Source organism: Triticum aestivum, chromosome 1D (genome assembly GCF_018294505.1).
Source record: "Triticum aestivum cultivar Chinese Spring chromosome 1D, IWGSC CS RefSeq v2.1, whole genome shotgun sequence".
Taxonomy (NCBI): domain Eukaryota; kingdom Viridiplantae; phylum Streptophyta; class Magnoliopsida; order Poales; family Poaceae; genus Triticum; species Triticum aestivum.
Window position 1 is genome coordinate 489,060,198 of NC_057796.1, and position 24,411 is coordinate 489,084,608.

General features: G+C 44.4%; 1 pseudogene; it reads right to left on the reverse strand.

Moving 5' to 3' along the window:
- Positions 1 to 3,024: 3,024 nt before the first annotated feature.
- Positions 3,025 to 6,765, reverse strand: LOC123178618 (uncharacterized; annotated as a pseudogene).
- Between the last annotated feature and the right edge of the window lie 17,646 nt (positions 6,766 to 24,411).

Sequence of the window (24,411 nt, forward strand, 5' to 3'; positions counted from 1 at the left end):
AGAACACAGAAAAACAAACAAATGGATGGGAAAACTATGAGTTGTTTTTTTATTGTGCTTTTGCTCGTAGGAATTTACACTCTGGCTGGTACACTCTTTCACTCCGGCTCCCCCTCTCATCTCTCCTACTATCGGTGCTTGAGAAATCTACCATCTTTCTTACTGATGCTTTCCTTTTTTTTTTCCTTTTCATAGAGAACTGCCACAACCATCGTATTGGAGACATGCTATGCAAGGATTTGTCATGCTTGGGGGATTGTGAAAGTTCTTATTTTCCAAAGAAAGTTAAGGAAGCTTTTTGCGTAGGCAAGTTCCTCGCTCGCAAATGTGTATGTGTCATATGTGACTAGAATTACAGTATGGTTATGGATGCATATAGCATCAAGTGACCGGAATAAAATTTATATATGAGCAAGAAAGATTATAATATATATTTAAACAACATCAAATTAATCCAAGGTGTTGTTTATGCAACATCAATTTAATCCACATCAAATGAATCCCGAACTCTTGCCACCAAGGAGGCAATGCCCATGGCAGGCATCCATGTCTTGTTTGAACGATTTTTTTACCCCGTGCAAGTTTGCACGTTGCGACACGTTTGATCATTGCGAACCAACATGTGGTTGAATAGTTAGGAGTATAGTGGTATCCCATCCCACCAGGGTTCAAATCCTGGTGTTCACATTTATTCTGAATTTATTTCAGGATTTACGATGATACGTGTTCAGTGGGAAGAGACATTCTCCTCGACTATGACGCGCCTACGGTGACTTTGTAAAATCTCAAAATGAAAATGCCGGCCCAGTCTTTCAGAGGTGCTCATAGGGGTAGAGTACGGATGTGTACGTTTATAGGGTGAGTGTGTGCGCACATATATGAACGTGTGTGTCTGTACTGTGTAAAAAAAAGACACATGTGACCACTAATTGGCCTTTTTCACTAAAATAATTTCAGAAAATGCAAAACTTGTCGAAAACGAAACGACATGGTGCCATGAATTGGTCACTAGGTCATGGAAAATGTTTTGGGTCATTTCTCAACCCGCTCACAAACGCATCCTTCCGAACAACCTAGTCCGGTCGCCCGGGGTGGACGCCTCCGCCTAGTCCGGTCGGGCACGATACCATTGCAGTGTGCCTTATCTCTGCCTGTGCTCGCGCGGAGTACGTCGCTAGCGGCAGCTTTGCCGACGCACCACAGCCTGTATTCCCGCGGGCCATCACCACCTGCAGACGAGGACAGGCGGGTCGGCGGCGGGCAAGGACGATGAAGGCGGCCCGCCGTCAGCGTCGTGAAATGCAGCGGCGTTTTTTCGATCGTTGGAGGTGTTGGAGAATCTCCCTAGGAAGAAGGTGGAGGCGGCGAATAGAGCTGCATGTCTCGCGGGGGAGCAGAATCGCGCCACCCGACACATGACAGGCTACGTGAGTTCCCGCTCCAACAACGACATCGGCATGAGAACAGATAATGATGACGATGCCCCGCCCGCCGTCGACACATGCATGGAGGACCACAGCCTAGACCGCGAAGGGGAAGCGGCCGGCGAGGAAATGGTGAACTTCGGCCCTCCCCCTATATTAAATTGCATGTTTTATGTTTTATTTGGGTTAAGTTTGTACTATGTCAACCCTTCTGATGAAGATGAGCTGAATCTATGTCGGATGTCATATTTGTTATGTTTTATGCTCTATGCTATGGATCTACGTACTTTGCATGGCTAGCATGAATTTGGATGCGAAAATTAGGCAATCGTGGTTGTGGAGCGACTGAAATAGGTCTCTCTACTCAGTGACAGCAGACACGCCAGACGCGCCCGCGGGCATATAGGTTGTTAGAATAGGTAACCGCGGTTGTAAATGCTCTTAGCAGACTTTTTGGGGATGTTTTGTCCGGTATTACAAATTTGAGGATTAAGTACGGTTTTTACTATTTTGGATCCGTTGCAACGCGCGCGGGCACGTTGCTAGTACTTGTTTAAAAATTCCAGTTGTTTGGGAACAACTCTGTTTTTCCAGACGTAAGGAGTAGCACCTCTGTTTTTACGACCGATCTGTTCCCTTCTCCGCCCCGAGCGAGCACCGCCGGGGTGGCCGCCTCCGACCTTGACTGCTCGCTCAGGCCGGCCGGACGCGCAACCATCGCGTCGTGCCTGTCGCGGCCCCTGCATGCGCGGAGTACGTCCCCGGCGGCAGCATCGCCGAGACCCGGACGCATCGCGGGGCCTGTGCTCCCGCGGACCATCGCAACCCGCCGACGAGGGCGGGGGAAGGAGCGGGGGCTGGGAAAGGATCCCAGCGCGCACTCCGTCAGGCCGAGGATTTGCTGGGTTCCAGGTCTCCAAGAGGAATGCGACCCTGGTTCATTAGCTCTGCTGTTTGGTATGCGTCGTCAATGCTTCAGTCACCAATTTTGGGTATTTCGCTCTTCGGTTTCAGCGACCTCAACTGCAACTGCTTTATTACCTCCAATTAATAAATGTAGATAACTGGTTTTGCTTGCAAAAATTGCAGGTGAGCAAAACAGCAGATATGAACACAGTCTGCCGGTATTCAGTAGTGAACCGCACTCCACCGCAGGAAGCAGAAAATGTGCTTCTCAAAGAAGACAGTAATGCAACTGAATCTTGACTTTTACACCTCATGGAACTACATTGCGTTTAGGTGGGAAGTTCTCTCAGAGTGCGAACCCAACAACAACTGATTTACCCCCAGTTAGTACTGTATAGATGGTTTGGTTTGGTATGCAACCGGAGGTAGGAAAAAAAAAGCAGCCGAAACAATAAATAGAACACACAGTTTGCAAATGTATGAAGTTATTTCTTACAACCAAACTGAAAACCGAAAATAAAATTCAAAGCAACGCCTCACGCTTGCTTTCAATCCAAACTCTAAGCCCTTCCAAAATGAGAGCACCCCACAAATAAATCAAACTGTGCTGATTGCCGAATGAAACAACAAAAACAAATAATCCTCAAACGTTTCCCCTTCTCGATCATCTGTCACCCTGCCCATCATTTCGTGATCAGTGCTCCGTTGGCAGATGTTCTTCTACAACTGGCTCAGCCTTCGGCAGTTCAACCCTTTCATAGAAAAGCATGTAGGCCTGACACTCAAGTACCTGTTGAAGCGATACCTGTGTGACGCTCTCGTCGTTTGCGCAAAACCAAGAGGGGGTGCCGCTGCTCTCCTGTTGCTGGCCTCCAATTTGGCTTGCTCTCACATAAGCAAAATTGTGTCCTTCATGCAACTTTGGCCCACTGTGTACAATGACAGCAACCAGACGATATTTGTACTCAACATCCTCCGCCTGCCTGAAAATCAGAGGAAAATAATTTAGTTGCCAGAATTTTTTGCTTGAAAAACGTTGTTATGCCCACTGAGATCATAAGAGACCTGATATTTCAACAGGCTAAAATTTAGCTATATTAAACTGACTAAAAGTGTTTAGTGGCGTACCCAGGGTCCATGAACTTTGTCATATCAAGAGTATCCTGAAAGCTCACATGTTCTTCCAACTTGTCTGCTTTATCAGTGTGGGAATAGTCGAATCTCTTCAGCTGGATGGTTAGTATGGGTGCCGCCTTGGTAATGCGATATTGCACTGTTGCAGCTCTGTATATCTTCTCTTCCTCTTTCTGTTCTCTATGGCTCTCTTCCATTTGATTTGAGTTGCTATCAAGCATAGGTAGCTTTCCGTTGTTCTGATTCGGTGTTCTTGTTTGTTTGTCAGTTTGATGGCTGGATTCCCCCTTTTCATATGTTTTGTTCTCCGACTGTTCAGGTTGGCCATCATAGTCTGATGTATCTTCTTGGTTCAAAGATGCATTTCTAGAAGCAGCAGCAGCTGAACAGTGCATACAGTGCCAATCCTTGATCTCCCCAGTGGCATAGAAGTCCAAGCAGTCCTCGATTGATGCAGGCCTCTTTGGTGGTATTGCCAAACTGAGATCAAGGTACTCGCCACCACTGGTAACTGATGTGTGCTCACACTCTTTGCTAGAGACATGTTTAGCGACCTCGCTGTAGAAGAGTGACTCAACCATTGTATGTTCCTCATTGTTCAACCCATCTAGCAAGGAACCAAGCATGTTATTGCTATCTTCCATCACGCCAAGTTTGAAATCTGATTTCATTTTGCACATATATGAGAAGAATTTGTCTGGCATCAGCACACCTTCAGCACCACTTGTATTGGTTGTCATTCTGAAAAGCTTCTGCAGTTCCTCACCAAGGTCCCCTGTCAAAGCATCATGTCCTAACATCCTTGCGCGCAACTTATCAAGTGCAAGGAGACTCTGCAACACCGCATTGAAGTAACATGTGTTCCCGCCATTCCACATCCCTCTGACCACCACAATGTCATATAGACCTTCCACTAGCCATAAGTTGCTCTTCTCAATTCCACAATGCCATAGCAATGCCCAGAAATAGGTTATGAATTCCCCTCCTGACTCAAGGCACTTCTTGTGTACCTCTGCATTCCAAGTGGGGGCAATGTGTACTAGTAAATCTGCCCATACCCCGGACAAGATCTCCCAGCAATCTTTTTGAGACTCACCAATTAGTTGTTTTCCCAGCATTGCACCTAGTCGCACAACATCTTCCTTTTTCATGACGTCGTCAACATCTTTGGTGGCCTTTTCTGCTTCTTCCATCAGTTTGTCATACCTGCTCTTTAAGGAGTCACAGTTCTTAAGAATATCATCACGGGATCGTGTCACAGTTTCTTGTAAGACCATCTTGGGTACATTAAAGCTGTCGGGGATCACGTCAGGCTTTGAAACTAGCAAATATGCACAGTACCGAGACAAGCTATTCGCAGTGATGTACATATCATGGAGCTCATCAGGCAACCTCCCTGTTACTTTCTTCTTTTCCTCTGTCTTGTTGTCCACATCCAGGAGGTATGGTTTCGATGAGCAGCAACTTGTGAAGTACGACAAGATGAAGTTCAGGAACCCATGTTTGCTTAAGTCGACATCATGGCGTTGAGCAAGCTCCATCTCACAGAGGCTGGTTGCAATGTGCCACACAAGAATTACATGGGAGCACGTGGGCAGGTCGTAGCAGGCCCAACGATACCCCTTCCTTCGGTCACAGTCTGCACCAGACAGCGATATGATGGCCTCGGACAGAGAACGACCCCTAATGATGGTCTCTTCTTGATTTCTGTTAGGATTAGCTTCTCTAGGCTCATGCGGAGCTTCTCCAATGCTGCCAGTGTGACACATTCTGGCACATCAATGGCGCTGTGGAGTGTTGCTCGATCGTCCTTCTTTGGCGACATTCCTATGGTTATGTAGTGGAGAAAATTCCAAATTCTTGGTTTGTCATCGTATGACTCCAGAAACACATACTGGTCAATATGTCCATGCCACAGCTTACTAGTTATCCTGGATTTGAAAAAGGATGATATTGTGCCTTCCATGCATCTGTTTCTAGTGCGCTCTTCCTTCCATTGTGCATACATGCACACAAGGAGTAATCTAGTCCAGTTTGAGACTAAGTAGCTGACCATCTCCCAGATCTCTTTGAACAGCATAAAAATCATGAATACCCAGGTGATGATCATGTCAACATTGACCCCATGCACCACTCGAGCCCGATCATTCTTTGGGGGCTTATAGACCTTATGGATATCCACAGCAAGCCAGCAGACAACACCGAAGGTCACTGTGGAGAGAAGCAAATTTGAGAAGAGAGAAAGGAACCCACACCAAAACACCATAGGGTAGCGGGTGTTGAAGTAGTCGTTTACGAAAGAGAGTTGCAGCTCCATGATCCTGAAGGCACGGCTAGCGTTCTGCTCCTCAAGGATCTTATTCTTAACTAGCTTTCGGTTAATGTGGAAGAGTTTTTGTTGCAGTGTCACATCCTCTAGCCTGCACCGAAGCAATCTAGACAAGGCGAAGGCTAGAGAGAGATCCTTTTGATCATTCCCCTCATTGCTGTCCTGGTCTAACAGATGCCTGTAACATCCCCAGATCTTGTCTAGGGTGATCAGTGTTGATCTCCCTGGACGCGGACGACGACCACGCCTAGCTTTCTTGACATTCTGGGCAGTATCGATATACATGGCATACTGAGGCTTCTTGAATTTGATGCTCTGTTTGCTTTCTCCATAGACCAAGTATTTGTATCCTGCCATATTCTCTGGGTTGCACTCCTCAGGTTTCCAGTTGCTACTGTGAGGGCCGGCACGCATGTGCTCTGTAACGACCTCTGAACTCTTGCCATGCCAGACAGATTTGACTGTCAGACTATGCACATAGAATCTGTACCCGCTCTTCAGTATCTGCAGAGCCAAAAGCGACCATAGTGGAACTGCAAACCTTGAGTCGCTCGACAAGTTCAAGAAGGCTGATCCCAGAAGTTTCACCACGTTCCTCCACTCTATGAACCGTCGCCCATGTTGGTCATGAACACCATATCCAGAGATGAAATCGATGTTGTAACGGAAACTAACAAGCACGAGGCCCCAAACTGGGAACAGCTGATTCAACAGTCGATTCTTGAACTTCGCTGTTTGCATGGCCCCCAGCAGGTATACGACAATGGAGTCAGAGACGGCATCCAAGATGCTAAAGATAGTTGCCATCTTTGTGTTGTGGATGTTGCGACGAAAGACATCCATGATGAACATCACAAAGAACAAGAGTGTGACCAGGACTACAAGAATCTCAATCCGAAACAGGATGTATGTCTCCTTATTCAGCATGACGAAGAAGGATGCCACACCATCGCGGATGTCTTGGATGCCCATCGTTTTCTTAGCTTGCTTGTGTTCGTTCCTATCCTGCAAGGCCCTTTCATCAGAGATATTCATTGTAAATAAAAATCTTTAAAAAAACGACTTCGAAAATGTGGTGTTAGAAAGAATGGAGTATGTGCCTATGGGGGTTGGACAAATCACGTCGTTCTCTAAATTTTGTAGAAGTTGCGGCACTGTTTTGGTCAATTTGGCTGATTCGGAATGATACTATTTTTACAGTAAAAAAGTACGCTCCTATATGTAAGTGTTGCTCTTACTCCTTCCATTCCAATGAATAAGTAGCACAAGTTTTTCAAAATTTAACTTTAACCATAAATTAGATCAATAATATATATTGTTGTGACTTTAAATTTATACCATTGAAAACTCATTTTCAATACGAAATCAACAGTATGATTGTTACCACATATAATTGGAGTTACTACAACGAGAGCATGAGGTAGTGGAGCTTGGAACCAAGAGGCTAGAGTGATTTGACAAAATGTTTACGTCTCGGTTTTAGCGGCGTGCAAGTAGCAGGTTTATAAGTCCCCTTGTATTTTGAGTCAAATTTTAATCATAGATTTAACTAGAAAAAATATATTAAATATCATAAAAATGTATATCACTGGATTCATATTTAAAAGAAGTTTCAAACGATATTATTTAACATAAAACTTTTATGTTATTAGTTAAATTTATGGTCAAAGTTTGATACAGAATACGAGGGGGTCTAATAAACCTAGACAGAGGGAGTAGGCGCCAACGTTTTGGCTACCAAATCCCAACAAAATTCCGAAGGTGGGCGAGAAACGCGGATACCGCGGTAACCGCAAAATTCCGAGGAAAAACCGCTCGAATTTTTGAAACATAATTTGAATTCAAAATTTTCTGAGCTAGGAATATATTAGTTCGGAGCTCAAGAAGTTCACAAAGTCGTTGTTGGTGCAGTGGCAGGTTTTCCCCGTCCGTCTTCAACGTGTATGAGGTCGTGGGTTCGATTCTCCTACTGTGTTTTTAAATTTTATTTATGAGTTGGTTTAGCAAAAAAAGAAATGGTGGGAGTACAGGTGTCGACCTAGCGACCTACCAGTGTGTGCGAGGGAGCGAGCTGGAACCCTAGCCACTGCCAGGGGAGGCCGATCTTCCAACGCCGCTCTCCGGCGGCTCCTCTCCGCCGGCGACCTCGGTCGTCGGTGATGAGGGGGCCCGCCGGATCCACGCGTGTGGATCGTTTTTACTCTTGTAGTCTAGGTTTTTAGGTTGTTCATCGTCTTTGCTTCGGCGACGACGATGACAACGCTGAATAAAGATTCTTCGGATCCTTCCCTGACAAGGCCATCGGTCCTATGGTTAGGGATGGATTTGGAAACCAGTCTATTCAAGCAAGGATGGCGTGGCGGCGGCGGCATCCTCGTGGTGGACATGTGTCCTCGGGCTCCGCCGTTGCGACGGCGTTTGCTCCAGCGTCGGCGCGGAGCTTGGGAGGTAGTCCAGGAGCGGATGCAGATTGTGGTCTACATCGACGACATCTGGAAGACGGAGCATGTGCTGGGCTCGTGGTTCGTGGATGGTAGATATGGTTTCCTCCTTCGGCGTTTTAGTCGTGGTGGGGTGCTAGATCTGGAGTTCGATGGCGTGTTCGGGGTGTTGCCCCGGTCTGATTCGTTCAACGGTAAGGGCTTCACTTTTGGTGAGCCACCTTGGAGGTCCGCAAAGCTGCATATCAGCGATGGAGCCGCGTCGAGCTCGGGTGAGAAGGTGATTCATCATTCTTTTCTTCGATGGCTACTGTAGTGGTGCCGGAGGCAGGTGACGGGCGTTGGTGTCAAGCTCAGAGATGTTCTGCTATCTTTTCAGTTTTGTCATGTCGGTCTTTACGTGACTTGTACTTTGTTATTTATGATATGAATGAGACACGTATTACCATGCAAAAAAAAGAGGAAGCGAGCTCCATATTTACCACAACTTGTTGATTTAGTAGAGTTTCTGCCATACACTGGTCTGGTGGTAATTTCTGCCATACTTGACTTCACTATAGCCGTTCAAATTCAAAAATTTTAAAAAAAAATTGACTTTTTTTGCTCGGTACGCAGCTTTCTCGTGGGGTAGCGAGAAACGCGGATACCGGGCGGTATCCGAATTTTCCGCCCGGTACCCAAAACCTTGGTAGGCGCCATTCATCTGGCATGCCACACTTTTTGGATAGAATATCTTTTTTGTGACTGCAATAAACTTTGTAATGAGTATGCGCTATAGCCTATAAGTGGTCAGTGTAATAATGCCATCGTTTAAAAACAAGCAAAAACAAGACCATGAACAAAGTCCATGGAGCAATAATGGGGTAAGGAAAACTATAACCTAAGAGCATCTCTAGTAATGCCCCAAAAACTGAGCCCTGAGGATACCCGTGCTTTTCAACCTTAAAACAACCTCTAAAGCCAGTAATAGCCCATATTAATTCAGTACCAAGTGAGCTATTTTTTGCCCTTTTTGTGCATCAAGAAATGGTATTTTCCAGGGACAAAAAAATAGGAAGAATATACTTTGCACATATTCACATCACGACACCTTGGAGAGTGGGCAAGAGAGGGGTTTTGTGGGCCCCGCACTCCCACCCCAACGCCCCAGGGCTAGGACGTGTATGCCCCCTATCCACCCTCTCCGTCTTTTTTTCGTCCTGCTGCCTTTATATACTTATTATTATGAAACCCTCGGAGGCATTTATCACTATTTTTTTTCTATCATCGCTTCATTGTGATATGAGACAGTCCAGTCTAGAAGGTCTTTCCCGAAACTCTGGCGAAGCAGGAAATTGCTGCCGGAGCCTTCTTCACAAACTTTGATGCCTCGATGGCCATGTGCCAGTAGTCCTCCTTTAATATTCTGAAACACTACTCTGCTTAAACGTTTTATGTTCTTTAATATTCTGAAATCTTTTTACTTTTGCATACAAATTCTTTCCAATACATGATATATAATCCTTGTAACTAGCAAAGCTCCCGAGGTTGAAACCTTCCCTAGACAAGTTGGGACAAAGATAAAATTTTCTTAGTTAAGTGCAGGGCTAATCACTGACTCGTAGGAGAACCTGTGGATTGATAACCTTGGTTCTCACCTAGGGAGAATTCCTCGCTTACTACAAACCCTTACTTTGGGGCCCAACGGGATTTTCGATGGAACATAAGAATCAGGAATATCTGTAGCAGTGTGGCAACATCAATATGCTCGCGAACCAACCTGTGGTTGGATGGTTAGAGGGACAGTGGTATTCCTAGCCCACCAGGGTTCAAGTCCTGGTGCTCGCATTATTCCTGGATTTATTTCAGGATTTCTGGTGGTGCGCTTTCAGTGGGAGGAGACGTTCCCGTCGATGACGAGACGCCTACGGTGACTTCGTAAATCTCAAGATGATATGCCGGCTCAGTCTCTCGAAGGTGCTCATCGGGGTAGGGTGTGCATGTGTGTTCATAAGGGTGAGTGTATGCTCGTATGTATGAGCGCTTTATGTACTGTGTTAAAAAAACATCAATATGCTCGTGCCACCTACCTAGATCAGTATGAGCGCTTTATGTACTGTGTTAAAAAATCATCAATATGCTCGTGCCACCTACCTAGATCAGTGGCAGAACAAGATGAGATCTCTTAGGTGAAAATTTGGATGGCATAGAAACATTGAGGTTGAATACATGAGACAAAAGAAAAAAATTATTTGCTAAATGTGATAGACTAGAGAAGTTGAGTGAGTCACATGGAAGTCATGCCCTGGCTAGTGACTTTGGGAAAGTTTCTTGCGAGCATTGCTTTCACGAGGCAAACGAGATAGCAGACTATTTAGCTAAGCTTTGTTTTAGTTCTAGATCCATTTCCATCTGGGAGTGTACCCCACCCGACTCTATTTCGCATATGCTTGTAAATGACTTATCTATCATTTGAGAAATGAAGTTATAAGGATAAAGGCTACTGGTGAGGTGAGACCTTGTCTCTTTGAGCGATCCTCTGGATTGAAAATTAACTTCCATAAAAGAGAGGTCTTCTATATGGGGCATTCGTAAGAGAAGGCACAGTTGTTTTAGGAGATTGTGCCTTGTAAAGGGGGAGGGTTTCCTAGCAAGTATTTAGACATCCCGATTGACCACAAAAGAATAAGCATAAAAGATTGGGCCCCTTCTATTGAGAAGATGGAAAAAAGAGTTAGTCATTGGCAATGGAAACATCTATCAACTACTGACGACTCATCAATTCTTCTCTCACTAGCATCCCGCCCTACATGTTGTCTTCTTTAGAAGCACAAAAGGGATCATGACAGTGCCATGTACACAGGGTACCCTAGGCGACCTGAACTCCGCCCAAGAGGTAGGAGGCGCATGTATTTGGTGAGTACCCTAGGAATCTTGGAGGATTCCCTGTTCGGCGGCAACTGACCAAGATCCTTGTAAACCCTAGCTTTGTTCCCATATGTAAGCAAGGCTAGGGCTAGATCATAGATCATCTAATCTCGACACACCTACATGATCCTTGTGATCTCGCAATTGTACGCCATAATATAGCTCTCATACTGCTTACCTCCATCAATACATTCAAGCATGAGTAGGGGTTACCACGTAGTGAGAGCCTGAACTTGGGTAATCACCACGTATAAATCCCCTTCCGTACGGGATATGCGCCACACAACTTTGAGATTACTGCCACTATGATGAACATGGCGTGCCAAGAACGGGCTATGCTGACTAGAGATCAGATCCAGAAGGGACCAAATTTCATCACTAACGTCTACTCTCTCTGATACGTCTCAAATGTATCTATAATTTTGTTATGTCCATGCTACATTTATATCATTTACACATACTCTTATCACCTTTTATATTATTTTTATTGGATTACCATATTAATGCAGTGTCAAAGCCAAGTTGTTGTTTTCCATTGTTTTTGATGCAATAGAGAAATCAATTTTTCAGGGACAAACAAATCGAGGATTATTTCTGTACCACAGGTTCCCAATGGCCGCAGGGGGATGCTAGGCCTCCACGTGGCTTCCTTTTGCGACCTATGGCCTGATCGCGAGTCCCTGCCATGTGCACTACTCGAAAAAGGCTTATAGATTGGCTCAAATTAGTAGCGGGCAATGGTCACGAAACCCCCACTTTTTTTTGAAAAGTAGTAATGACGGGTAAATGTAATTTCCCACCAATGCTTTTTGCACAGCAGCGACAGGCCAACATTACTATCCGCCACTCGTAAACTCTAACAAATACGTCCGCGGGACGGATGAAAACATTAGTAGCAGGGACCTAAGAAGAGAGCACCACTGATTTTCATGCACCAGCGACGAAAAATAGGCCCACCAAAACGATATTCCGGCAACCCGAGCCAAAAAGCCAAAATAAAAATTCCAAAAGTTTGCAGTGGCGGGCGGTTTGATCTGAAGTCCGAAAATTCTTGAATTTTTTTTACTAAACCCAGAGTAATCTCAAATTTTAGCATGGGGCTTCTAATCGTGTATATTAATCATGGAAAAAGTTTGAAGTTGAAATAATGTATAAAATTAATTTGTGTGTGGCAAGCAGCGGTTTCCGTTAGAAAGGCTGATACTTCGTCCGAGAGTGTTCAATTTATACATGAAGTGTATCAAGTTTTTGCCGCAACACTCTTAAATTTTTACCACACCCAGCAAGGGTCCTATGAAGACACCATGCCATGTTTCATCCATTTCAAAGCTCGTTTGCACTGCATCTGCATGTTGAACGGAATTGCATTTTGATCTTTTTAGTGGCCGGTAAATAAATTAATACCTCAAAAATAGCAAACCAACTCAAAAAGTGCTCAAATTTGAGCATGGGCTTTCAATAGTGTTTATTAATCATGTAAAAATAATGAATTTCAAATGATGTATAAAAATTAATTTTTGTGTGGCATGTGGCAATTCATTTTTTGTGTGACGGGCGGCAGTTTTGGTTCAAAAGGTTGACATTTCACCGGAGAGCGTTCAGTTCGTACATGAAGTGCATCATGTTTTTTCCGCAACGCTATCAAATTTTTACCACACCTACAAGGGTCCTATGAAGACACCATGCCAGGCTTCATCCTTTCGGAGCTCCTTTGCATGATACGATTCAACCAAATTGTGTCATGCTCTTTTTACTGGCCGGTAAATTAGTTAATGCTTCGAAAATAGCAAACTAACTAAAAAATTGCTTTAACTTTAGAATGGGGGCAATGGTATGTATTATTCATAGAACTAGTTGTAAGTTGAAATCAAGTAAAAAAAATATTTTTTTGGGTGGCACGCGACAGTTTCCTTTCGAATGGTGATACTTTGCTAGAGAGTGGCCAGTCTGCATATGAAGTGCGTCAATTTTTTTCGTAATGCTGAATGCCAAGTTCATCTATTTCAGAGCTTGTTTGCACGGTATGCTGAATGGAATTGCGTTAGACCTTTTTAGTGACTGGTAAATCAGTTAATGCTTCGAAAATAGCAAACCAAATAAAAAATGCTCAAATTTGAGCACGTGGCTTTCAATAGTGTGTATTAATCATGCAAAAAGATTGAAGTTGAATTGGTGTATAGAAATTAATTTGTGTGTGGCAGGTGGTGATTTCCATTCCAAAGGTTGATACTTCGCCAGTTCGTACACGAAGTGCATCAAATTTTTACTGTAACACTCTTAAATTTTTACCACACTGTACACTGGTCCATGAAGACACCATGTCATGTTTCATCCCTTTCGGAACTCCTGTGCATGGTATGTTTAATGGAATTGTGTTATGCTCTTTTTAGTGGCTAGAAAATTAGTTAATGCTTCGAAAATAGCAAACCAACTAAAAAAGTGCTCAAATTTTAGCACAGGGCTTCGAATGGTGTGTATTATTCATAGAAAAGTTTAATGTTGAAATCATGTAAAAAGATGAGGTGTGCGCTATTTTGAATAAAAAATGCAGAAAGGTATGTGGCGGCTAGTTAGTAGCGCCCGCCAGAGCTAAACTTCGTGGTGGTGGGTCGTGTGTGCCGCCTGGCACGTGACACAGGAGGAGGCGGCCCAAGGAGCACCAACGCGCGACCGGAGGCCCAGCAGCCGCTTCCCACCTAGCCAGTACTTAAGCAGGAGGCTCAACTCAAAAAAAAAAAACTTAAGAAGGAGGCGGGAGCATTGGAGGAGGCAGAAACGAGACGATTCTGGCGGCGGCTATCTCTTTCTCGATTCCCCTTTCCCCTTTGGCTTAGAACCCTAGCTACCTATCAAAATTCGTGTAATCGAACCCTCTTGTACCAAGATCGAACCCAGAGCGTAAACGTTCGTAATCAGAGCCTTTTCCCCACCACTGCCATCTCGTTGGCACAAGTTGGCTGGTCGATTTCCTTCGATTATCCAGACGAGGCGCGGCAAGGCGGCCACGATGGAGGAGCAGGTCAAGGCCATGGCGGACCTGACGGCGGCCATCTCGGCGATGTCGACAAAGATCGACGAAATTCACCCTGTGGTACTCGATTTCTAGGGGTGGCAGCCGGCGATCGAGCAGTCGGTTGACGAGCTCCGCGCGGAGGTGGGCGATCTACAGGCGCTGCTGCAGGACAAGGGCAAGAGCACAGAGGGTGCGCCGGTAGCTCCACTCCCGCAACATCCACCACCCCACCACTACCACTCTGGCTACTGGATCTGTCGCCCCTGATCCCTCATGTGACGGAGGCGAGCCTCGTGCGGCCGACAAAGGGGCCGTAAACATATGGTGGCGACAACCATGTGGCAGTTGGCCACAGCAGGACTAGAGATCACCGGGGGATGTCACCAAGGCACAAATCCCCGCAGGCTCCTCCGATCATGGGTACGTTCGATTCCCATCCACAATTTGGAGAGAGTTCATTCATGGGGAAGCGTGGTTTTGGTTTTTCTCGCTACGCCATGCCACCGCATCCGGAATTCCCTCTGTTTGACAGGGATGGACCGCGCGCATGGTGTCTGAAGTGTGAAGCATATTTTCGTGTGTGTTCCTTGAGTCTGGATACATGGGTGAGCTGCGTCACGATGTATTTCATTAGGGGGCGATGTCATGGTTACAACCCGCCCCAGATCTGGGGAGCGTGAAACAGAAGAGAACAAAGAGGGAGATCCAATCTCGGAGGGACTCTCGCCCCTCCACCGCCATGGAGGCCATGGACCAAAGGGGGAACTCTCATCCCATCTAGGGGGGGGGGGGGGGAGGCCAAGGAAAAGAAGAAGGAGGGGGGCTCTCTCACCCTCTCTCCCGATGGCGTCGGAACGCCGCCGGGGCAATCATTGTGTGACGGTGATCTACTTCAACAACTCCGTCATCTTCACCAACATCTCCATCACCTCCCCCCATCTATATTCAGCGGTCCACTCTCCTACAACCCGCTGTACCCTCTACTTGAATATGGTGCTTTATGCTTCATATTTTTATGATATGTTGACATCCTATGATGTCTGAGTAGATTTTTATTGTCGTACCGGTAATTGGTGAATTGCTATGGTTGGTTTAATTTGCTTGTAGTTATGTTGCTGTCCTTTGGTTCCCATTCTATGAGCGTGCGTGTGGATCACACCATAGGGTTAGTTGTATCTTGATAGGACTATGCATTGGAGGGCAAGGGTGACAGCAGCTTCTGCCTACCATAGAAATTGATGCATACGTGATTGAAGGGGGGCCAATATATATCTTAATGCTATGATTGGGTTTTACCTTAATGAACGTTAGTAGTTGCGGATGCTTGCTAATAGTTCAAATCATAAGTGCATAGAATATTGTAAGTGCATCTAGTGCCCCTTAGTGATTTTGGTGTATTGAAGACTTATAGGTTAAGGGACTAATGTCTTTATGAGTGCACACAGGTCTATAAGTCTATGAGGAGTTTGATATTTACAGAGAAAGTCGACCCCTAAAAATGAAGTTTTTCGACTAAAGACTTTGGATTTCTGAAGACTTTCTGAAGACTTTGAAAGTGAAGAAATTGATGTGACCTTGAAGACTTGGTATTCATTTAAGGGACATGAAGTGTGAAGACTTTTGTGTTCGTAGTTTCATTTTCCCTTTCTTGAGTCATAGGAAACACCGTACTGTTAAAGGGGGTCGAGGAAATACTAAGGAAAATTTTTCATGTGATGCTCAACTCAAAATCCTACACCTACCAACCCCTTCGAGTGAAGCCATTGGAAATCTCATACAGTTCAGTCATATTCTTCAGTGACAGAGACAAAGTTCTTCTGGTCTCTGAGGAATTTGTTCTGACTGAGGAGTTAGGAATTTGCCAGTGCGGATTGCCTACACAGTGAGGAACATGATAGCCCTGAGGAATTTGATACTCAAATTTCCGACCGTTGCTGTGCTATGCGAAAGCTGTCCCAAAATATCTACCCACCTAACGGTCATATCATTGAAGGGCATTTATGTCTTATCATGTCAGGCTGCTCCCTAGGCTATAAATAGCCGCCCCCTACAACCACTAGCTGGTTGGCTGCTCCGAGAGAAACTAACATTTGTCATTTGAGAGCATCCCATCCTCCGAGGACTTTGAGCAAAAATCATCAAGTGAGGAAAAACCCAAACCCAAACACCTACAAACCCAAAGTGATTGAGCATCACTGAAGAGATTGATCCTACGTGGATCCGACGCTTGTTACCTTTGAAGACTGTGCTTCTGCCAGACGGTTAGGCATCATGGTCTAGGGCATCCAAGAGGAATTATGGATCGCCGAGTGACCGAGTTTGTGAAGGTTCGGAAGTCACCTGAAGACTTACCACGAGTGATTGGGCGAGGTCTGTGTGACCTTAGCTCAAGGAGAATACGGTGAGGACTAGGTGTCCTGGACTATGTGTTCAGGACTGGGCGTCCGGGACTGTGTGTCCTTAGGTTTAAATACCTAGCCGCTCCAACCAGATGTACAACTAAGACAGCAGTTGGAACTGGTCTACCAAATCATTGTCTTCACCGAGTTTACTAGTTCTATTTGCTCAACTCTTTCATTTCCTCATACTGTGTTGTGTGCTTGTCATATCTGTGTTTGAAGACTTTGACTGAAGACTTTCTCAATTTCCTCAGTTCAATTTCTTCAGTCTGTTTGTCTTCATCCTGTGTTATCCCGTGTTTACGCTTTCTGTACTCTGTGCTTGTCTTCATTTCATCATTATGACCATGCTTGTGTTCTGCTATGCATACTTTTGAGTACTTATTCCGCTGCAAGTAGTTCTTCGCTAAGGAATTTCCTCACCCACAAATTTCTCAGTGAAGAATTCATAAAAATCGCCTATTCACCCCCCCTCTAGTCGATATAACGCACTTTCAATTGGTATCAGAGCAAGGTACTCCCTTGTTCTGTGTGATTTTGGTTTAACCGCCTGGAGTTTTAGTTATGTCGACCGCAGGTATGATCAAGGTCTCTGCTGGGTGTCCTACCTTCGATGGGACGGACTACCCCTACTGGAAGAATAAGATGCGAATGCATCTTGAGGCAATTGATAACGATCTCTGGTATGTTGTGGAAAATGGTATTCCCTCTGTCTCACCCTCACTGAACGCTACCGATGTGAAGAGATTCAAGCAACTCGATTCTCAAGCGAAGAATATCATATGTGGCCATCTGAGCAAAGGACATTATGGAAGAGTGAGTGCTTTGGAAACTGCTAAGCTTATCTGGGATAGGCTGTCCAAAATGAATGAAGGAGTCTCAACTCAGCGTGACTCTTGAGTTGATGTTCTTCACAATCTCTTCAACCGCTTCAAAAGACTCGACAATGAAAATGTTCAACAAACCTTCGATCGCCTCACTGACATCTCAAATGAGCTTCAAGCGCTTGGTGCCACTGACATCACCGACCATGAGGTGGTGAAGAAATTGTTGAGATCGCTTGATTCCTCATTTGATACTCTGGCATTGATGATACAAGAACGTGCTGATTACAAGTCACTTGATCCCGCTGATATCCTCGAAAGGCTAAATACTCATGAGTTCCGGCTTGCTGAAAAGAGAGACCTCTATGGTTCGAGCCAGTTTCTGAGGCCAAGGCAGTTTCTGAGTCCAATTGACTCCCTTGCAGATCACGTGCACTGAAGGCCAAGGCAGTTTCTGAGTCTGAAGATGAAGACTCTGGCAGCAGCCTTGGTGATCCTGAAGAACTGAGCCAGGAACTAGCACTGCTCGTGAAGAAATTTCAGAAGTTCTCAAGACGTGGTCGCTTTGGAAGATCCTCAAGGAGTAATGATTCCTCATCCAGTGACTACAAGAAGAGGCTTTGTCACAAATGCAAGAAACCTGGACACTACATTCAAGATTGTCCTCAGTGGGAAAAGGAATCAAAGAAGAAGAAATACAAGGATTATAGTTCTGATGATGCGAAGAAAAAGAAGAAATCCTCAAAATCTTCATCATCAAAATCCTCAAAGTCTTCATCTCACAAGAAGAGCAGCTCCAAGAAGGCTCGGGCATTCATTGGCAAGGAAATGGACTCTGAAGCTGAATCTGAGGAACATGAGGAAGAGGAGGCATCTGAGGAGTCCGAGTCTGGAGTAGCAAGTCTAGCTCTCGCTACTGCATTCGTCAGCAAGTCTATCTTCAACTCTGAAGAAAATGGCTTCACCAACACGGCTGATGAAGGCAATGATGACTACGCTCCCACCTATTGCCTTATGGCAAAGGGTGCCAAGGTACTCAAATATACCTCCTCTGAATCTAGTGAGAATGAATCCGATGAAAACCTCAAGCCCAGCTACTCTAAACTTGCTAAGATTGCTGTGAAACAACAAAGGGCTTTTGAAAAGGTTCAAAATATGCTAGACAAAAGTGATGATATGTTGGGTGAAGAAATGGATCGCACTAAAACCTTGACTAAAAATCTCTAGAGACTTCAGACTAGGTTTGACAACCTTCAAGGTCATCATAACACTCTCTTATCTGATCATGAGAAGCTTTCTTATGAATTTCTTCAAAGAAAGCAAGATCTTGAGAAGCTAAGAGTGAGTTATGAAGATCTTCAGAAGGAGCGCGATTCATTACTTGCTAAACAAATCAGCGCTGCTCAGGAAGAATTTGTTCCTCCATGTTTGAAATGCATTGAACGTGAATCTGTTAATTCTTCACCTGAATGTTCAAATGCTTCTAATGCTACATATTCTTCAACTGTCTCTGCTCTCACTAATTCCTCATCTGAGGACATTGCTAGTTTCACTGACGATGCAGGGCTGAAGGAATTGTACATGTCAGGCAGGTACAAAAGCCTCAAAGGGCATCAGACTCTTTGTGATGTGCTTAAAAAGCAGATCCTCAACAGGAACCCTAGGAAAGAGGGTATTGCCTTTGAGAGGAAACTCAATGCTGATGGTACATATTGGAAGCCTGAGCAGTACCCCAAAACCTCATGGGTTGCTGCAAAGGGACCTCCAGTTGATCCATCTAATTTATCTGGCTTTACATGTGAATCTTCTCATTCTTCTGATGAGTCATTTGACTCCAACTATAAACTGTTTAAAAATCAGAATGGTGAAGTATTTGCTAGATATGTTGGCACTAACTGCAGGAACGGTTCTCCTATGAAGAAAATCTGGGTTCCCAAAAGGTGCCTTGAAAGTCTTCAGGTGAATGTCCTCATGACACCACCTGTGAAGAATAGGAACCCCAGATCAAATTCTTCATATGGACCAAATTCTTCATATGGATCCAAGTCCTCATACGGATCGAATTCCTCACGTGGATCATATTCCTCAAAAGGATCAAAGTCCTCATATGAACATCATCGTGCTAACAACTCTGTTTCGCAGGGAAGAGCTAAGGGCTATGAATATGAGCATTATTCTTCTAATCATTATGTTCATAAGTCCTCGAAGAATTTCTCTGCTTATTCATATGCTTACCCTAACTCCTCTTATGTGAAACGAAATGGATTGGCTTCTATGCCACCTTTCTCGTATGGAGCTCGCAGAGTGATGAACTCTTTGCCACCCCTTCAGATGTGGGTGGTGAAGAAAAAGAACTAATCTTTTATGCAGGGTCAGGTCTCCAGATGTACTTTAACGTCTGAAGAATTTGCTGGAGACCTGAAAAGTGCCTGAAAGGACGCAGGCTAATCATGAAGAAATGAACTTTCATTTCTCACGTCCTCATACTGTTTTTAACTATTGCATTGCTTGATGAAATTGGTCTGATGAATTGTGATGTCATATTCTTCACTGATGAAGTATATGAAGTTCGTAAGCTGCACTAATTCATCTGCAGGATGATCAACCCAAAGCCACTGAGTGGGTCCTCGATAGTGGATGTACAAATCACATGACTGGTGACAAGAATCTATTGATGGATGCTCCCTTATCACCATCGCATCTGAAGCATATCATCTTCGCTGACAAAGGCAAAAGTCAGGTATTGGGTCTAGGTAAGGTTGCGATCACAAAGGATCGACACATGGACAAAGTCATGCTTGTCGAGTCCTTAGGATACAACCTCATGTCTGTCTCAATGCTTTGTGATCTTGATATGGTTGTTGTCTTTGGCAAGTATCGTTGTGTTGTGGTTATGGAAGCTGACAATTCCAAAGTCTTCGAAGGCTTTAGGAGAGGAGACTTGTATATTGTTGATTTCTCTACAGGACCGCAACCAGCCGTGTGCCTACTTGCAAAAGCTTCAGAAGGCTGGCTATGGCATCGACGACTTGGTCATGCAGGCATGAGGAATTTGCACACGCTTGCGAAGAAGAAGCATGTCATTGGCATTGAGAATGTCAAATTCCTCAAGGATCACTTGTGTGGAGCTTGTGAAGCTGGAAAGATGACCAAGGCTAAGCATCCAGCGAAGACTATCATGACCACTACTCGACCATTTGAATTGCTTCATATGGATCTCTTCGGTCCTAACCATTACTCAGCAGTCACAAATGACGCATCTCTCTATGGCTTTGTTATTGTTGATGATTACTCTCGATACACATGGGTACAGTGTTACTTACAAACATGAAGTGCAGGAAGTCTTCAAATGATTTTCCTCGAGGGCTTCAACCAACTTTGGTGTGAAGATCAAGCACATCAGAAGTAACAATGGAACTGAGTTCAAGAATTCTGGTCTTGATGACTATCTTGATGAACTTGGTATTACTCATGAGTTATCTGCTCCTTACACTCTTCAGCAGAATGGCGTCGTGGAGCGCAAGAACATAACTCTTGTTGAGATGGCTCGCACTATGCTTGATGAGTACAAGACGCCTCGTCACTTCTGGATCGAGGCAATTTATACTGTGTGCCACATCATCAACAGGGTATATCTTCACAAATTCTTCAAGAAGACTGCCTATGAACTCCTCACTGACAAGAAACCCAATGTGAGTTATTTCAAAGTGTTTGATGCTAAATGTTGGATTAGAGATCCTCATCACAATGCTAAATTTGCACCGAAAGCACATGAGGGTTTTATGCTTGGTTACGGAAAGGACTCGCACACCTACAGAGTCTTCAACAATGTTCTTCACAAGGTTGTTGAAACTGTAGATGTGCGGTTCGATGAAACTAATGGCTCGCAAAGAGAGCACCTACCCTCTGTGATAGATGAACCAGCACCTGAGGAAACTATCAAGTTCAAGGCTACTGAGGATGTCATTCCTACCGAAGAATCTGCTGAAGAATTCATTCCAGAACGTGAAGAACGTCGAGCTAATGCACCTGAAGAAAATGCTGAAGAAAATGGTGCTGAAGAAAATGCTGATCAAATTCCTCGACGACAACCTACTCATCCTCGCGTTGCAAAAGAAGTGCAAGTTGAAAAGATCATCGATGACATTGAAGCACCAGGTCCTCTCACACGCTCAAAAGCTTCACATTTATCTAACTTTTGTGGGCACTATGCTTTTGTCTCTATCACAGAGCCCACTAAGGTAGATGAAGCATTTCTGGAGCCTGAGTGGATTCAGGCCATGCAAGAAGAATTACATCAATTCGAACTCAACAACGTCTGGGAACTGGTTAAACGTCCAGATCCTCGCAAGCACAATATCATTGGCACAAAGTGGATCTACCGCAACAAGCAAGATGAAAATGGCCTTGTGGTGAGGAATAAGGCACGGCTTGTAGCTCAAGGCTACACACAGGTTGAAGGAATTGATTTCGATGAAACTTTTGCACCTGTTGCTAGACTTGAAGCTATTCGCATATTACTTGCTTATGCTAACCATCATGATATCACTTTATATCAAATGGATGTGAAAAGTGCATTCCTCAATGGTAAGCTTGAGGAAGAAGTATATGTTGCTCAACCCCCAGGTTTTGAAGATCCAAAGCATCCTGACAAAGTCTTCAGACTCAATAAGGCCCTCTATGGCCTCAAGCAGGCCCCTCGGGCATGGTATGATACTTTGAAGGAATTCCTCATGAAGAAAGGCTTCAAACCCGGTTCACTCGACCCTACTCTTTTCACTAAATCTTATGATGGTGAATTGTTTGTGTGCCAAATATATGTTGATGATATTATCTTTGGCTGTACTGACCAACGTTATAGTGATGAATTTGCCTATATGATGAGTGAAGAATATCAAATGTCTATGATGGGAGAGTTGAAATTCTTCTTAGGTCTTCAAATTCGTCAACAGCGCAATGGCATATTCATATCTCAGGAGAAATACCTCAAGGATGTACTGAGGAAATTCGGCATGCAAGATTGCAAAGGCGTCAAAATTCCGATGCCCACAAATGGCCATCTGTGCACTGATGAAAATGGTATTGACTTCGATCAAAAGGTATACCGCTCCATGATTGGTTCTTTATTGTATTTATGTGCATCTAGGCCAGATATTATGCTTAGTGTTTGCATGTGTGCCCGATTTCAAGCTACACCGAAGGAATCACACCATAAGGCTGTGAAACATATTCTTCGATATCTAGCTCACACACCAACACTTGGATTATGGTACCCCAAGGGCTCGGCTTTTGATCTCATTGGATATTCTGACTCTGACTATGCTGGTGATCGTGTGGACCGCAAGTCAACATCTGGTACATGTCATTTCCTCGGACGATCTTTGGTCTGTTGGTCCTCGAAGAAACAGAACTGCGTATCACTGTCTACTGCTGAAGCTGAGTACATTGCTGCTGGTTCTTGCTGTGCTCAATTGCTGTGGATGAAGCAAACTCTCAAGGACTACGGCGTCAACGTGAAGAATGTGCCTCTCTTCTGTGACAATGAGAGTGCCATCAAGATTGCTCACAACCCAGTTCAGCACTCGAAGACAAAGCACATTCAGATTTGTCATCATTTTCTTCGCGATCATGTGTTGAAGGGCGACATTTCTATTGAGCATGTGAAGACTGAAGAACAGCTAGCCGATATCTTCACAAAGCCCTTGGATGAGAAGATATTTAGCAAGTTGTGGTGTGAGCTAAATATCCTAGAATCTTCGAATGTTCTTTGAAAAGGACACTCATCCTAACACTTATGCAAAATTGATGACTTAGATGTGCAACACATGAAGAAACGTTTTTCTGCAATCAATGAAGAATAACACTCTAAGTGTGAAGAAATTAATGAAGAATTTGATTCTCAGAGCCCTACGACAATTGTACGCGGTGTCTGAAATCATCATTCTTATATGGTGGGTCACGCCACCACAAAAGTTGAAAATCTTCAATTTGAGTTTTTCCTTAGTTTTGAAATTCCTCAGTTGTTCATGTTCTTCAACTTTGCATTGTCTTCACCTTCTTCCGTCGTTTTTCTTCATTGGCTATATATATATATATATATATATATATATATATATATATATATATATATATATATATGAGTTTATGTCCTCTACAACATTCACTTATGGCTAATTCTTCAAGTTGTTTTTCTGCTAAGTGAATGTGATCGGACCCTTCCCCCTCTATGCTATACTCAACCCAATCTATTCACAAATTCTTCATGTGCGTTCTATTTGAAACTCGTTCAAAATCTTCACTGTGTCCTTGTCAGCTGAAGAATTTGCGAACGGAACTTTTAACTTATCTTATCCAAATTTTCGGCTTTGCCGCTCAAACCGTTCCGCATCCCACGAAATACTTATCTATTCACCCACGATCTAACACGATCTCCACTTCTCAGTACGTGGGTGACACATGTCAAGCGAATGAGAAGGGTCAGGCGCACGTTCGTCCAATTTCTTCGGGCAAACAGTTTTTCACCGTGGCTATAAATACCCCCTCTCCCCTTCCTCACTTCCTTTACTCCGCTCGACCTCTCTCCAGCTCGAGCTTCTCAAACCCTAGCGCCGCCGCTACTTCATCGTCGCCGGTGAGGAAGAGCTTCACTGCCTCGACCTCGTCGTCGCCGTACTCGCGTCGGCCGCGGAAATCTTCACTCTGCCGCCGCGGTAGCTATCTTCCTCCGCCGAGTTAGGGCATGGAAGATCTGCACAGACGAACTTCTCATCTCTACCTCACAGTTCGTCGTGTTCTTCGTTCAGGGTAATTAAAAGTTACTTTTACTGCCCTCCTTGATTCAAATGATTTCTACAAAATCTTCAAAGGTGTTTATTTTTCAAATTCTTCACACACTAAACACCTCACATGTCATCTGTTCTTGATTCGTTTCTCTAAGCAATAATTTTTCTTCAAGATTCATCGCTTGTGTGGATCTTCGATCTATACAACTCTGGAACCTAAGAAAAAGAACGCTTAGTGAAATTCTTCAAGAC